At 40.8% G+C, this 17266-nt stretch overlaps 1 long non-coding RNA gene across 1 annotated transcript; it reads right to left on the bottom strand.

Moving 5' to 3' along the window:
• Positions 1-7853: 7853 nt before the first annotated feature.
• LOC137863299 (uncharacterized) lies at positions 7854-10870 on the bottom strand. Its single transcript, XR_011100852.1, has 3 exons — positions 10737-10870; positions 8470-9395; positions 7854-8079 (listed from the first exon to the last, which is right to left on the bottom strand). It is a non-coding gene; the product is annotated as an uncharacterized lncRNA (long non-coding RNA).
• Between the last annotated feature and the right edge of the window lie 6396 nt (positions 10871-17266).

The following is a 17266-nucleotide window of genomic DNA, read 5'->3' as shown; positions in this document are numbered from 1 at the left end:
ACTCTACTGATTTGTACTGCTGGAAAAGAAGAATGGGGCCAACACAGCTTCAGGATATTTTCAGTAATACCTTATTCAGTTTTTATAGAACCCTACTGGTTTCCTCCCTCTTAAACGCTAAGATTTTCTTCCATAAAGGGTTGCTTGGAAAGCTAAAAAGTATTCAGGAGGGAGGAGGTGGTGAAGCGGCCAAAGGTGTGTGATAAATTAATGTAATTACTCAGCTACACACTTTATCTTGGAGAGATCCCCTCTGCACGTGCTGGGAATGCATTAGTATGCGGTATTAATGTTAATATAGCATCAATATAAACAGAGATGGACACACACCAGCTGAGACACGTACTGTTTCTAGACATGCTGCATTGCCACATCTGGCTCCATGCTGGCCAAATGGGGCTTTCATGCTATTTTTATTCCAGACTTTCCTTTCACAGGACATTTGTTCAGCTTCCCACTCCTTCTCTCTCCTCCTTTTCACCTCTGATTGCACTCCACATGTACTTGGGCATAACAATGAACATCCAAAATCACACTAGCAGGCCAGTTACAGAAGGAGAGAGAACTTTTTTCTTACAAATCCTTTATTATGGGCTATTTGCTATTTTCTTACAACCACCCTCCCTCCCCCTTTTTTTTCTTATGAATCTGCAATTACTGCTCTGCCCAACCCTTTCTCCTGGCTGAAGGACTGCTTGGCTACTACAATCTGCTGAAACTGCTGTTGCTAAAATAACTGACCAGACTTCTTGTTCTGGCCCTGCCTTTGGACCCTTCCTGTGGAGCGATCCTCAATGACAGCATTTTATTTTTTCTTTTAACACCGTATATGCCTTGGCCTGTTTAATCCATGCTCTTATCTTAGTCTTACCTGCTTATTCTTATTTACTCCTTTATGCAACCTGGCAGTAACAAGTATTTGTCGCATTTGTGCAGGTCATACAGCTTTTTAAGGGAAAATTTAAAATAAATTTTCCAGGAGCAGAGGTGTGGCAGTTGTTTCTATTGCTCATCCATGCCTTTACACAAGTGTTTACCGCGAAGGACTTCTCTTTGTGAAGGAGATAATTACAGAAGGATCTGCAAACAAGGCCCATGGTTGTCACCTTCAATTATCTTCAGGCAATGAAAGTTAAAAACTGGAGGTGTGGTCTGAGAGACAGATCTACCACTCGTGATCAAGCAATTCTTTCTTGTGCTATGATTTCTCAGATGGGAGATAAACCCCAAAAATAAGTATACCAGAACCCATGAGAATGAATATTTTCTTCCCCAAATAGATAGCAGAAAGATCACAGCAAGATCATCTTTACAAATCTATCATAGAATTTTGTTCTGCTTTTCTAAGCTGAAGTGTCAATTTTTTTATTTTTTATTTTTAAATGGAAGTCCTGGACAGTATTCAGGAGGGTACCAAGAGTTGTTCAAAGTCCTCTTTCCTGCCCGCCCTGACAATTGTGAGAAGGTGGCACCACATTTCTAAGAGGTTCTGCAAAGAGCCTCAACCCTTGCCTTGAGACTCTCCTGGGGAGAAGATCCCAGTCTTTGTATTTATGCAGAATAAACATTAAATAAAAATAAATACTAGAAAATAAAAAAGGTATTTGCTCCCAGTGTGGAAACTTTAGAAAGTGGTTTTAGTAGATTTTGTCTTGCTGACTGGCTTCCCCCATGGTATAGCAATAAGTAGTTATGAGCAAGTTACCAATGACATATTTCACTTTGAGGGGGCCTGTGATTCAATATATAAGCACAAGTCTATCTGCAGTGGACAATTTTAATAACCCTGGGTCTGCAAAGCATGCTTAATTAAAGTCGAATAGAAATTTCTATTGCTCTTTTTCAGGCTTCTTTTTCTCAAAGCAATTCTGTAAATGTTCTTATGAAATATTATGAGACTGAATGATTTCAGATGAGAATTCCAAGCCAAAATTAGTTTCCCTGAAAATATTCTAAACAAAGTGTAGACTCAAATGTTTGATATTTCCTGTGATTCTCAGTAATTTAAGTAATTTATATAACAGTTTCTTCACAAATTAGTTTGAGGTAAACATTTATGGCCAAAAGCAAAGTCATAGGTCAAAACCAGCAGTGAATAATGGATGCAATATGCAATAGCATAATACATGGACATGCTTACACATAGGCTCCCTTGTAATAAAAATGAGCACTGCTCTGCCTCATACCTTCATGGCTTTAATAATCACTTTCAGATAGCAATTCTGTGAAAGTCCCGTAACATCTGGGTAGCCCCACATACCCATTGCAGATGCTGTTTCCACTCACTTGTGTTTTTATACACTTTAATAAGAACTTTACAAGTACTCAAACCTTGGAAGAAAATCTTTCTTTTTCCTTTAGTTTTAAAATAAACACCATTCAGTCACAGCAGCTTTAACTTTTGTTCCCTCTTGTTTTGTCTCTTGGTTAAAGCAACAATAATAAAAAAAAATGTTATCTCAGGCATTTCCTGAATCAGTGCTAAATGAAACACAGCAATGAGTTTCTGTGGGCAGAGCTACGAGAAACATAGAGGTGCCTTTACACTAGGTGCTGAATGTCTGTAGTTAAATGCATATTGTCTTTAGAGCACTCCCCGCCTGACTGGAAGCACATGCACTGGAAAGGACTTTGGAGAGATGTTTATAATTCAATCGGTGGTAAGACCATGACTGCACTTCTGTATCAGATTCCCAAATCATGGCAGGTTCATTCAGCAGGGTAATTCAAAGACCATCTAGGCTTTGACGGTCGCACGGCTTACAGGAAGCAAGTGCTATATTAATGTTGTCAGCGGATGGTTCTGTGTGGGCCAGGCAGTACAGGAGCTTCTATATCTTCTGCTGGGCTAAGAGCTGATCTCAGGGTACCCTCACCTTTTACAAGCCTGACTTTGTTCTCCACTGGGTGTCCATAGAGACTTTAGACAATATTGTACAAGAACTTAGCTACTCACATTTTTATTAATTTTGAACACTAGCATTCCTTATCCTGATGTCCTTGTTCAGATTGCATGGTCAGAGATTGAGATAGCTGGAACTGTACTTTGTTGCAAACATTAGAACTACAGCAAGATTTCATTGCAGGTCGAACTGCTTTCTTTGTCACTTTGAGCTAGAAGCAGGGTGCTGAAGTGCAGTGGCTGCAAGGTTGCCAGAAGTACCAGTGTATTTATGGGGTCATCCAAACAGATGCACTCAAATTATAAGTAATAAGTATTACTTATAATAAGTAATAATTGAGCACCTGGAAGAAATATGTCTTCCAAGTTCAAACATTCCATAATATTTCCCTACAGGTGTAAGACTGCAAGGGATTTCCTGGCCCCAAAGGATGTAGGGTGAATTGATGAGTGTGAGTGGTATGTCCACATTAGATAAAGAAACAAAGTCTTGATGTTACATTGACTTCTTAAGCGACTTTTCAGAAGAAAAAACAAACAAGTATTTCTGTAGAACACTTGGCTGACACAAACAGTTCTGCACAAATCTATAGGGATAAGCAGGAAACCAAAGTTGGATAATTTTGGCCCTTTTAATAGAGTAGCTTTACTGGGCTGCAGTAGCAGCACTTTTTGAGATGTTCTGTTTTAGTCTATGTATTATAAGAAAGTTTTAAACAGTAGAATAACCACTGTATCCTATAAATATTTGGTGAAGACAGGCAAGTCCTGAACCAGCGTTTTGGACTTTATTAGAAAATGGGACAATGGCCTTTGACTGGTAGGGATAGTGATAAATATGGAGACTTGAGGTTGGACTGGAAAGGTGGAAGATATGTTTTCTGTTTGTTCAATACTTTCATTATTTTCTGCCTCTCTTTTCCTCTCCCCCTCTTTTCTCTATTTTGACCACAAGTCTTTCTCAGCAGGAAGTGTCTTACATGTTTTCTGGTTTGATGGAAATTCTGAGGACCACTGCAATGCAAATAAAGTAAAGCAACATTTGGTCCATGTTATGGCAAGAAGAGATTGAAAATGAAAGGGAAGATGTTAGGCTGGGGAGAACATCAGCAAGCATCAGATGAAGTTATCATCCAGGCTGGCTGTTAGCCAACTTGCTGCCAGCCCTGTTGGAGTCTGCCTTATGAAATGCCACTTCTAGTGAAGTCAGAACCTGCCTGTGAGCACTGCAGGGATTGAAATGAGAGAGCAGTGAGATGAGCTGCTCTTCCTAGGATTCACTGAAGCACACAGCCTCCTTTTAAGGTAAAGTTTTGGCAGACTGGTAAAATGATGTGATATGGACCTGCAGTATAAGGAAACTGGGCACAGTGTCCAAAGAAGTCCCACCCTATCCATTGTTCCTACCCCATTCTGCATATTTGAGTAGGAAAAATGATATTTGTAAGCATTAAAGCTCCAGTTTAAGTTTGGGTCAAAACTTGAATTCAGCTCATTTATTCAAAATGACCACAAACAGAGAAAGAACATTTTTAACTGTTGCATACTGAACCCACTACGTACTGTACTATAGTAGTGTAATTTGTTTCCTTTCATTCTCTGCAGACAAAGATTCCCTTGGTAAGCTATAACAAGTGAATAGGATAGTTTCTTTAAAATCTCTTTTCTTCCTTACTTCTCTCTTTATATTGCCTTTGGCATTTTTAAACCTTTAGAGACAGCTGCAGTTTCTTAACAGTTTTCCTGACAGTCTGCACTACTGAAGTAAGACTTTGAGCACACTGGCATCCAAATATGATATCCTATGCTGCCTGACTGATTAATTTTTAACCACCCTCATATCTCAGGAAAAGTAGGCAAACTGGAAATACACAGGTATTTTTCATGTTCTACTGTTGTACTGTGATAAATAGGAAAAGGGTAAATGGGCATCTTAAATCTAGACAGTAAATTTCATGCAGGCCAAAGCAAGATTTTTTATTTTCCCCACAGTCCCAAGGATTAGAATTGGAGGAGAAAAATAAAATAATAATAATAATAATGATGAAAGCTGAAAATGTTTCTATTAAGTAATTTTAACAGAAACTGGAAGAGGTTTTTGCTGTTAAGTTTTGCTGTTTAGATTGAGGCTATGAGATTTGTTTAATTTAGAGGAGGATCTTGACACTTAATCCTCTATCAAATATGAAGACATGGAGTCAGGTCCTGTTTCAAATTCTCCCAATGTTGGTGTTCCAGTTTGCTCATCTTACCCACCCAGCAAGTTCACTACTCCAGCTTGTCTTTTTTCCCTCAAAGTTTTCTTGATAATCATTTAAAGGTTTCATTTTTGTTCTGCTGTGGAATGAAAATCATCAAAATCTTGACATCTGGGGCTTTGGGGTTCCTCTTTTTTCCCCTTAATGGAATGAGATTGCTGGTTTTAGTCTGCCTCCGTGTACTGGACTGACTCTCAATTCAAACTACCATTACTGTGAGAAAGATGATTTAGTTTGGGTATCAGTTCCCTGGGACCTGCAACCTGTCTGGCAAAGACATGTCATCAGGTAGGCTTCACCTCATTTAAATGCCATTATTCTAAGGACTTGCTCAATCTTTGTATCCTGAAGTGGGAGAGAGACTGCAGAGAATGGAAAGACGGATGGCAGGCTTGGATGAATGCCCCGGTTAGATTCTCTATATTAGATTGTCATGGTTTTCCTGGCCCAGATGCTAACATCTAACACATTTTTAATACTATTGCCTGTTGAGATCCTATTAGAAAATGATTCAGAGTCTGGAAAGTTACAGGGGGAGGGGGCAGGGAGAAGTTAATTCCCTAGGAATAATACAGTCATTATGTGTACACACAATCCAATATGTAACTTGGGTTTTTTATAGACTCTCTACCATTCTCTACACTAGCTTTTTAAAATTGCAGTCACACTCATTATGAAGTAAATGCCTAATGCAACTGATTCTCAAAACAGTTTGTAATTTACATTCATATTGGAAATAAAAGTAATGACCTGCGATAGCTTATTAGTGGCCTTGCAAATGTTCATTATTTCTTTTCTCTTTGTCTTTCTTCTGGTTTTCCACCCCCATGCTAAAAGACAGGGGAGCTTAAAGATTTAGACTACCTTTAGAGCTATCCATCTCTAATGACCCATGAAAATGCACATATGATTCCTGAATGAGGAAATCATCATCCCCTGGTGTTTAAAAGGGTATAAGTGTGTTCACTTAGCAATCCATGAGGAAGCTAGTTATTCCAGATACTTGTCAGGAATTACTTTATATTTACGCTCAGGAGATATATTTTTTTAATTGTTCTGAAATATCAGATCAAATACTGAGCAGGCCACATAGTCCCTGAAAAAGATACAGACACTTGGGAGTTTGGACACAGGTTGTTTCTAATGATATCCTGGGTACTGCTACACCACCACGGCAAAGGTTTATTTTGCTCCACCTTGCATGGAGATGCACAAGAGGGCTCCTGACCTCCCCATACCCTAAGACAGCTTCCCCTTACAGCTGCTGCGTAGGCACCAAATGGCTCTCAGTAATTGGTGCGCATCAACATAGCCCACCTCCGTGGGCTTCTCTGCTGGCTGAAGACAACATAGCATCTGCCATGCAGATGATCCTTGGATTGCTGAGGGAAATGACGCAGGAGAGAGACAACATGGGGCTGCAGTGAATCTTTGCATTACTTCCTCCTGGGAGCAGGACTTCATGAACTGTGCTGCTCTCGGCTGGCGTTATCATTGCTCATCCTTAAAAATATGCTGCCTGAAGTCCTCAGGCCTCCAGCACTGCTCCCTGCTTGTCTTCTTTGTGGTGGCTCTTGCCACAGCATTGGCTGTTAGCGTGGTCTTACAAAACGCTTTCTCTGCCAAAAGCCTTACTGCAAAAGTTACATGGGATGAAGCCTCCCGTATCCCATGTGGCTTGAGCACACTCTGCTGTAGTGTGTTCTTAGAGGAAATGAATGTGAAAAAATCTGATTTATGCTTAGTTTCTCTCTACACAAGTGATTTTTCTTCCTCATTAGCCATCAAGACTTGCATACTGATTAGTGCTGGTAGGGGCAGGCCCTAATGCAAACCTCTTTAGAATAAAAAGTAGAACATTGCTTGCCTGAAGTCTTTCATAAGTACTTACTAGAAGTTTCACTGACTACTCTCTATGTATGCAAAGGGATTATTTTGGCAATATATGCATGAAACAAAACCTGGTCACATGCTTAAAAGCATTACCTATTGTTGGAATTTGGGCTATTCAGTCCAGCCATTAGATCACACCCAATAACTCTGTAAAAATTGATTTTTCCATCATAAGGTCAAATCACTTTTATGGAATTGCTTCAAGCAGGTTCCTACAAAGCACAATGCTCCTCTGTGAGCCACCAGCCACCAGCACCACGACTCTTAGCTGGCTTGCTGATACTTATATTAGGTCATCAAAAATGAGGTTTGACTGAGCTTGGACAAAACTAGCTCATTTGACCTGTCGGATTTCTTTTAAAAGAAGCAAGTCAAGGAATGCTTGTTTTCAGTCCTCTGATCTGCATTCTTGTCTAAACTCTGAAAGCACCCCTCTGTGACTGGTGAGACAAGGTGACCATGCTGGAAGCATCTTCTTCCCTCTGTGCTGGAAAGCAGCTGCTCTGAGCCCTGTCTTGTGTCTACTTCTCTCGGAAACAAAAGCTCAGTCCCTGGTTTCTCATATCTTGCATGTATTAAGTTGTTTTCTTTTTGAAAGTTTTAGCTCTATTCTTATTCAGATCTTAACACACTCATTGACTTCCCTCTTTCCATGTGTATTCTGGTGTGTCAGGAGTTAGCTTTGCCCACTGGGCTCTTGTCAGATGTGATGGTAACCTCCTCTTCCAAATTCCCCTTCAAAATGAGATCGTTCTCACTTTGTTCATTATAAACTGACTACACAGTACCACCTGCTGATGGACCAGCATCACAAACCTGGCTTTTATTATTGCTTTGTCAAAGGCTGAGTTGTCTGTGACAGCCTTGCTCCTTAGGAAGGGGCCTATGTAAGAGGTAGGAATGCTCTCGTGTTTGTGCAGCGCTGGAGACTCGCTCATCTGCTACCACTTAGCAGAAGGATAATGCTGTATCAGAAGGAAACTTGGGCTTTGGAAGAAAGAGTGAATAGTCTCCATTTCTCAGAGCCTAAAAGGGCAGGAAAAAATAGAACGTAAGCCAGCAGGCCTAAGGCTATTCTCATTTACATCAGAATCTGCATAGGCCATGTAGAAGGATAAAGACTAGTAATCATCTGAATCTACTTTTGTCACTCATCCCAAGGCTCAGGAATGAAGTATTTGAGTATCAAGGTCGTTATGTTTCATTAGTCTTCATTAACGTGAGAGCTGATCTTGGTCTGATCTCTTATTTCAAAAGCTGTTACCACAGAGGCACTAAGCTCCTTATCCTCCCCAAAACTCAGGAAGCAAGTTAGTGTAATCTCAAGTTAGGAAGCACATTTGCGCTTTTGCTATGAGACCCATTTAGTGAAGTATTGATTATAATTTTTCAGTTGATTCTGAACCTGACACTCACCCAGGAAAGTTCCAGTAACTTCTGGCCCAATAAAAGCTCACAGGATCTGCCCCTTCCTAGGAAACAAAATCAGTGGAATAGCAGCCAGATAACTGTCAAAGAGAAGCAGCACAAAGCCAAGAAAAAGAGGCGACAGAGCCAGAACTTGGTATTTTGCAAATCCAGATTCTCAGCTCCTTCAATTATCTATAGTGCAATTAAGAACAGTTAGCCCTATGTCCAATAAAACATTGTCGCTTTCAAGAACTTCCTTTCTCCCCAATTTGCATGGTTTTCTTTCTCTCCTCTCTCTCTTTTTTTTTTTTTTTTTTTCTTTTAAGATGTGAAATACTTTGGTGCATGGGTTTTGGTTTAGGAAGGCTTGCTTTTTTCTTTTCATTTCATCAGGACAGAGTTCCATTTGTTCAGCATCTGCACAGGACAACATCTGGAGCCTCAGGAAATTCAGCTGCTCTGTGTATGACGCTTAAATGAAATTACTTTTTCATGCACTTCAGAAGAGTATCAAGAGCATCTCTCTGACCAAACAGGGCCTTTTGTTCTCCTCCAGCAAGTGTTTCTCATTAAAAATGTCATCTCCCTAACAAATTGCTTCATTGCCTCTGCAGCTGGGGTTATTGTTTTCATGGTTTTGTACTTGTGTGATTCTCTAAGGGAGCAAAAAGCTAGGGGAAGCAGGGCTTGCTTTCTTCTCTATTTGCCCCATGCATGTCGTGCTTTGATTTGCCACTTTTGAGGCGGACTGCCATATATTTACCTCCTTACCTTCTGGAACCACACAGCACTCCAGCTGCCTGCTCAAGGCTGCTCTAGGATGCCAGATCTGTCCACAGGCATCACAGTTTGTAGCAGCATGGGATTATCGGTGGTCCCATCGACCTGCTGAGCTGCTCTTTGACCTTTGCATCTTGGATCTCTTGGGGCTGCTGTGCTTGCACAGCCACAGAGAGCAAAAGCAATGAAAAAGCGAAGTGAGAAGAGAGAAATAGCCATTTAAAGCTGGGATGTGAAAGATGATTTTTAAATGAGACAAATCTGCTCCTTTCATAAGAACTGCAAGGTTTGGTATTTTCTCCATTTATTTTTCCTGAGGAGAGGATGCAGGGAAATTGGGGTTGCAAGAAAACCTAAATTACCCTTTGAGACTAGGGTAGTTTGTTGTGACTTTTCTTGAAAGGTCTGATCAGAAATTAACCCAGCAGCTGAGAAGAAACTGGAGGAGTTCCTCATGCCTTTGTTTCAAAGGGAGACAACAGTAGTCTGTACCTAATGTAACAGGCTCTGATAGAGCAGAGTACGTGCAGTCCCTTTTAAGAGCAAGCAACCCTGTAATAAACTTCACCTAGCAGCACAGACCTGAAGGAGCTGTACAATTTCAGTGAAGAACTGCTTAGAAAATGTCAAAACTTCAGAAAATATTCTGCAGGCAGAATGCCATTTAAACTCCAAACATAAAAACTCATTTTTCTCACCTCTCACTTTTCAACCTGGATTGCCTCCTTTGTCCATTTGAAAAACATGTGTTATTTTTATTTTATTTCTTATTTTTTCTCCAACTGAAGAGAGATATATGCCAAAATCCGAAAATCACAGAATACTTCAGGTTGAAAGAGACCTCTAGAGGTCATCTAGACCAGCCTTCACTCAAAGCATGGACAGCTTTGAAGTGTAATTTCAAACAGCAAGTTATAAATAATCTAGAGGCTACCTCTCACTTGCATAAATTTTCACTGCATGGTAACACACTACCTGATTAACCTGATCTCTTTTTTTTTTTTTTTCTTTTTTTTTTTTTTTTTTCAGGTGACTACAAATTGCTCCTTAATAATTTCATCTACCATATAAACTTGCTGGGTAAGAATTTTGTACAGGTTTATTTCTCACTTTCCTAGGGCTAGTCTTACAGTATTTGCAGTTGTCTTTTACTGGGAATGCAAGTTTTAAGCTTTTCAAATGTCAAGAGCTACTGAGAAATAGTGGGAAAAACAATCAAACAAACAGAAAAACAAGCATCAGAAATCAGAATGTAAATAAACCCCCTCAGACTTATAATTCTCAAAAAAATCTCATTATTATTTAGACATGCTGATGATGCTTGGAGCTTGTTCTTGTTATTCCAATTTCGCCTTTGTTTATAAATGGGCGAGAATGGTTGCAAGATTTTCCTCTTTTGCTGACTGATTTCTTAATGGGCCAGTTTCTAGGTTTATTTCTCTATTTCATCTGGGACACAAGCAACCATTTAGCTCACAAACCACAACAGTTACCTTTGGCTGTCTCAGGCACAACTGATTTTGCCATGTCACCTCTCGTCCGCCTGTTCCAGTTCCACCCAAGGAAAAAAGTTTCCCTGTGTTAAATATAGCAGCCAGCCTTCCTGTGTGGCAGGTCCTTTTCAGGCTGCAGCAGGAACATTGGGCACCACACTGTGGAAAATAAGTATGTAGCAGTTGTAAATACAGGCATATATATTTATATATGTATAAAACGGTGCTAGAACCCACAGTCTATAATTTGTGGGTGACCTTTAACTACATGAGGATAAATGGTTACAAATGAGGACCTCTGGTCTTGGCTGTTGTAACCTATTTTCTTACTCCTGTTAGTAAATCAAAAAACATGTATATCTTTTTTTTTTTTTTTTTTTTTTTTTTTTTTTTAATGTAACATTTGGCTTAGATTTAAACTGGGATAACTGAACAAAGTGGAAAACCAAACAAATAAATATGATTATCCTGCTATGTTTCGTTTCATGGAATCAGGTTCTGAAGTAGCCAAAGCCTGTGAGATACTTTAAGGCTGCGAGAAACATGCTATTCCCATAATGAAATCTACTCTCTGAATTAGGTCTTTGTGCTATTAGGAGCTTTTTCTTCTGTTTATTTTGCTACAAGATTGCATTTTTACTGGAACCAAATGGCATGTGAAAATTCTGATTTTCTGAGGCCCTTGAGTGATGGAGCTGGTGATGTGAAGGCCACTTCTTGCAGCACTAACTATAAACACAGGGCACATTCAGTCTCCAAGATCCAGGGTGCTCAAAGACATTAATTTTGATATTTACCATTAAGGGCTACATGTATATGTGATGGGGATGTGCACAGCAATTTGGGAATAGGACAAATAATTTTTTTTAATGGGTAAATCATTAAACAGCTACCCAGAGACAGTGACTGCTTGAGACCAAAATGTAGGCAAAAGTGGAAGGAGATGTAGCACCCCAAAAATATTGTGTTACCACCCCCCCATAGCCTTTCTCTTCCTATCTGTAATTAAATGTGCACATAAGAGCTTTTGCCATTGTATTTGTTGATCACTATGCAGAAAAATATGTTTTAGCAGGCCTTCCACATTTTTTAAGGAGTCATTGGCCCTCTGGGCTCCTGATTTTTCCAGTGTAAGTTCAGTGGGTTAATTTCTTCTGGGACAGTCTCACATTGCTGCTAAGCTGTGGTCCATCTGTCTTTTGCTTTGAAGCTGAGATATTCTTGTCACAACAGAGAATAAATGTTAGGCTTCATGAATTCATCAACTTACTACCCACTTGTTTCAAGCTTTTCCTCAACAGAGGGAGCAAAATGAAAAATCCTAGCCGAAACAAAAGTAAAAACCCTGCTAGCCCAGCTGTATGCGGATTTCCTTTCTTTCATCTCTCTTTCATCCTTTCTCCATCTCCACTAAAACTCATTTAAAATCTCTGCTTCATCATCTGGGCTATACCATACACACTCAATCTCAAGGTCAGTCATTTATTTCCTATTTCCTTAGAGCACTTGCCCCAGTCAATCCCTGCCACATTTTATCTCCCTCTTACCAGCCTGACATTTAAGGATTTGTGGTTTGCTCCTATAAGCTCAGGAATGACTTTCCTGGGGTTTGCACACATTTCCTGACCCTATATATATGCAGTTAAAAAATATCACAGACTTCTCAACTCTTACCCGTCTTTTCTGCTTTCATTCTTACAGAGAAAGCTCTTCTTCAGCTAGCTATGGAACCCGGACGAAGACTGAAGTTATCTGCTCAGCTTTCCTGTAAAGAGAGCAAGGGTGAAGAAGGAAAAATAGAAATAAATCCATGTCCCACAGTCAAATTAGCCTTACATGGGAACCCTGGCTCAGTGGATCCCTGCAAGCCTGACATCTCTTTGACTTTAGTGCCTGCCAACTGGAAACCTTGTTTGGTGAGTGTGTTCCTGAGAGGAAATTTCACAGGGGGCAAGAAGGAAAGCACCCCTAGCATCATAGAAGAAGGGGTATGTAGGGAGCTAGACAGGATTACTAAAAGCAATGGGATTTTAGCTTGGTCCCAGCTGTACAATCACAACCACTGCCAAGAGAGACAGTAAAGCTTTAGGGAAAAGAATGGCTAAAGCAGTGGTGATTTCTGAGATATCTAGAAAGATGTGCACACTGTGAATTGGGAAAGATAAGAAGGGGAAGAGAGTTACCAACATGAGTCTTAAGGCTTTTACTCTCAAGGAAAAACAAGCCTACAGGGCCAGGTTTGAGCTCCTTTTGGGCCCAGAGAGGAGATATGCTTGGAAAAGCCCTGGAGCACAGCGCTGAGATCAGAAGCAGCCGTCTTCTGATCCAAAGACCCGTGAGAAGGACCTGTGATACACTCCAGATCCCAGTCTGTTAGTGCTGCTCTTAGAGCGGTTACCATTCTGCCTTTCTGCAAAGCCTCATGCACTGCATTAAACCCAAGGGCTCTTTACACAGCTAGGATACAGAAATTAATCTTTGCAAAGAGTCCCTTGTCTGTACACTCCCCAGTCTCACTTGATCTCCCGTGAAGGTTTAAGGAACTCTGCAGCTCCACAACCTCCTGAAATACTTCCCGTCAGAGCTTTCCTTGCTCTTATACTGATCTTCCTGATGGCTTATCCTTCTGGTTATCACAGTGATATAATATCTTTGTGTTCCTCACAGGAAAAAAAATAAAAAAAAATCTGTCGGCAAAAACAAGGTTGGGATGTCTCTGGTTCTTGTCTTCTTTATGGCTAAAAAGATCTCTCTCTTTCAGATGTGGAGAGTTGGTGATGCTGTGAATGTCATCCTGCTTTTGATGGAAAAGGGGCAGGGTTTTTCAGTTTTTCCCAAAGGTGCTCTAAATGGATTTGTCTCATTTCCGCTGCAAGTTTGTCCCACAGCTGGATCTCTTCAGCTGGGAGACTTTGTCTCTGGCTTATGCTCTCTTTATGCTGGACTTTGTGATCTGCACTGTCACGAGGAGTGTAAATGTCCGCCCAGCGTGTAGATGGGAGGAGGTTTGAGGTGTACAGGGCACAGCACTAATGACCGAAGATTAGCTGTGAGGAGCTCAGTTAGGAAGAACAGGGGGGAGTCAGCAAAGGAGTGAGTCACATTTTACAGGCAGGGAGCCTTTGTCTTCATTTTGTATTTGCCCTGAGATACTGTGTCTGAGTTGCAGAGGCTGTACACAGCTCCATTACAGACATGTCTGGGGATTACAGGTGCCTTTCCTCTCAGTTATTGAAGCCGTGTCGTTTCTATTCTTTTGCTTTTAATATACCTTTCTCATGCAACATTCATTATTCTGGCTTTCATACCTAAATCCCGTTCCCTGAAGAGGTGGGAAATCTCATTTCCGGGAATTTGTGCCTGTCTTGGTGAATTCTTAAGAGCTCACCAAGATTAAGGGTGACTTTCTGCCCCCACCTCCTCCCTGTCAGTAAACCCAACACTCAAGCACGTGAGTTGCTCACGCAGAGCCATTCGGCATAAAATGGGCCACAGGCACTCAGCCTCAGCCTCATGGGACCTGCACTGACCTTCATCGGGGATGTTGTTTTCATCCTTCCCCTTGGTGGCCTCAACACTCTGTCTTGCTGTCCTGAGCAAGTTTATTCTGATATTATATCAGCTGGGGGGAAGCTAAACTGGATTCAGAGTTGCTTATTAAAAACTGCCTCTGTTATGCTCCGTTTTTCCTCCCCAGGCCCTGCCACCAGAAGCCCACCCCCAGCTGAGCCTGCCCCATCTCCATGCTGCCTGGCCCCACCTCATAGCTGGTTCCTTGTGCTTGGCAGCACACCTTGTTCTCAGAGGTGTTTCGGTTCCTGATGGGTAAGCGATTTGAGTCAGAGTTTGGTTTGGATAAGCTCCCATAAATTGTAACGCTTGACTGTAGGTTATCCAAACTATATGGGCCTCTCGAGACTCTAAATTGGCCTGGAAGATCCAAGCTTCTTTCTGAGATTTTGGCACTTCCTGATCCCAGAGAAGTTGCAAATAGCATGGCAACGTGCTCTCGCACGAGAGGTCAGCATTTCTGCTTCTTGTTTCAGCTGGAGCCTGCAAAATGCGTGAGCAAGCAAACAAGCTTATTAGACCCAGTTATTCAGCCAGGAGGGAGCACGAGAGGGCTGTGAGGAGCTCTCTGGATGCCTGTGCCTATGACATGTATTGCCACGACCTGTAAGCTAACATTACATAGAGAAGGGGACTGGAGAGGATGTCTTTTGGCACACAAACTGCTTTGGCACTTGTTGAGGGGTAAGACTAGGTGGAGCAGTGATGCTACACGACAAAATATGGCCAATGGAGCTTGCTTTGTTCAAAATCAAACACAAAAACAACAAACCAAACCAGATGAAGCTGTGAATTTAGGATTGAACCAGATTTTTGCTTGCAAGCCAACCCCTCGTAACTATGTGTGTACGAACAGCTGTAGAATCATGGCTAACGCAATATCCTGTCTGCAGCAAAAGTTTGTGGGGGGAGCAGAGGGAGAGAAGGAGAGCTGGATGTGAGCTGTCCCTTGGCAGAGCCTCCTGGGCTCCAGCACGCAGTAGTTCAGTGACTTCCAAGCCAAAAATCATGTCCAGATCATCGTATTTAATAGGCACCGATGAACCTATTCTCCCAGAATTTGTCTAGATCTTTTTTAAACATATTAACACTGGTTATTCATAATTATTAAGGCAGGAAGACTGATGTATGGTCAGAGGGAGAGAGGTCTACTCTTTTACAAATCTCTATAGAGACTTGTCTATTAATACAAACAAACAAAAAAGAAGCCAAAGATTTGGGTATGTTCTTCTGTAGTATAAACCACTTGTTCCTGTAACTGCAGTTGTGGATGGATTCCCTGCAAAGCATGGCAATGGGATATAGCTTATACCTGCACTGCCAAGTCTGGGAGACAAAGAGAGCAGGCGTCTGACCTGATGATGTAATTTATTTTCACCCACCTTTAAATGTGTTTTTCTTATGTCAGCCATAAGATAAATATAATTGTTTTGCCAAAAAGAGATGTTAAATGGGAGGGGAAAAAGAAAAAACACACACACACAGAACCCAACGTTCGTGTTGCATTGTAGCACATTCTTGAGAGCAATTCACAGTATTCTGGTGTTTTTACTTTAAATACTGCAACGCTACTTCTCTCCAGCTACGGTCTGGTGTGCAGCCCTTCCTGCCCACATGGTATTACGCTTCTTGTGGACGTCATAAAAATATTGCTAAATCACAGCTGTCTTGCCAAACAACTGGCTCTTCCTTGCGCCAATTTTGTTCAGCCTCTGAAAAACTACAGGACTTTTGCTGGGCCCCGTTCAAACTTAAATGATGTTCTCAGTTACAAACACAAAATAAAATGCAGGTCACTAACAAAGCAGTTAGGTTTTGATTAACTCCTCTGTGAAAGAGTAAATAGGATTCTTCCTTTTTACTTCTGATTTTTTTTTTTTCATTCTTTAAGGGGAAAATGAAAAGACAGAATGAGAGACCTAAGTGGACACAACTAGAACAAAGCCCTGTTTATGATTAGTATGCCTGAAAATATCCATGTTAGGCCAGGTGCAGATGGCTAATTCCCTCAGACTACAAGCCAATTTAAACCATAATTCCTGAGATAGACCACTTTTCCCAACATTAATGGGAACCAGCTGCCTCCTATTAATAATATGGATGATTACAAAAAAAAAAAAAAAAAAAGTGGGGGAGGGAGTAGTGAAGTTAGGGAAGATATTATTTTCCAGACTGTTGGCTGTGTCCTGCTGAGGACAATATGGAAAGCTATGGAATATGAGTCTTGAAAAACCTGTCAAGTTAAATATGCACACTGTTTGCTCAGAAGGAGGATCAAGTTATCTGTGTATTTCTGTGTTTCAATGACAGGGTTATTTAAGGGATAGCAATTGTATTTATTCAGTTATTTGCTGGCTCTTTGCTTTTGCCTTCCCTCTGCTGACATTGGATGGTTTTGATTAGTGTCCTAGGAGGGGAGCCCGTTGCCTTTTGTCCGTTGAGCCTGGCCGTTCCCACTGAAGCCTGATTTCATGTGAGATTGTGGAGTACATCAAAGCAGAAGGATAACAAATGAAATAAATTGTTCTCCTGAGAGCCTGGCTTGTTGGTTCAAAAAATTTGTTCGGCCTTCTACTATCAGCATGCCAGTGTGAGATGAAATGTGAAGACATGGAAATTCATGACATGTAACAACAATGTGTCTCAGGAGTGCCTTTTTTTTTTTTTTTTTTTCCCTGTGTTCTTTATGATTGTTTTCTTCTTGTAGTTTTGGGGAATCTGAGTGGAATTTATTTTTAAGAATGAATTCAACAAAATACGTATTTTACTTGTTTGGAAGGAGGGAGGAAAAGGCCCATGGTATCAGTCTTTTGGGCTATATTCTTTGTTCTTTATGTAGATATGATTCCTAACACATGTATCATTTCTTGGAGATCAATAAATAAAAGAGTCAAGCTACAAACAAATACCTTTCTTGCCCCTGCAGGAAATGGGTAGGAGCCAGTGTCCTTTTCCTGGTT

Source organism: Anas acuta, chromosome 12 (assembly GCF_963932015.1).
Source record: "Anas acuta chromosome 12, bAnaAcu1.1, whole genome shotgun sequence".
Lineage (NCBI taxonomy): Eukaryota > Metazoa > Chordata > Aves > Anseriformes > Anatidae > Anas > Anas acuta.
Note: the sequence above shows the minus strand (reverse complement) of the source record. Positions and strands in the feature narration are given on the sequence as shown.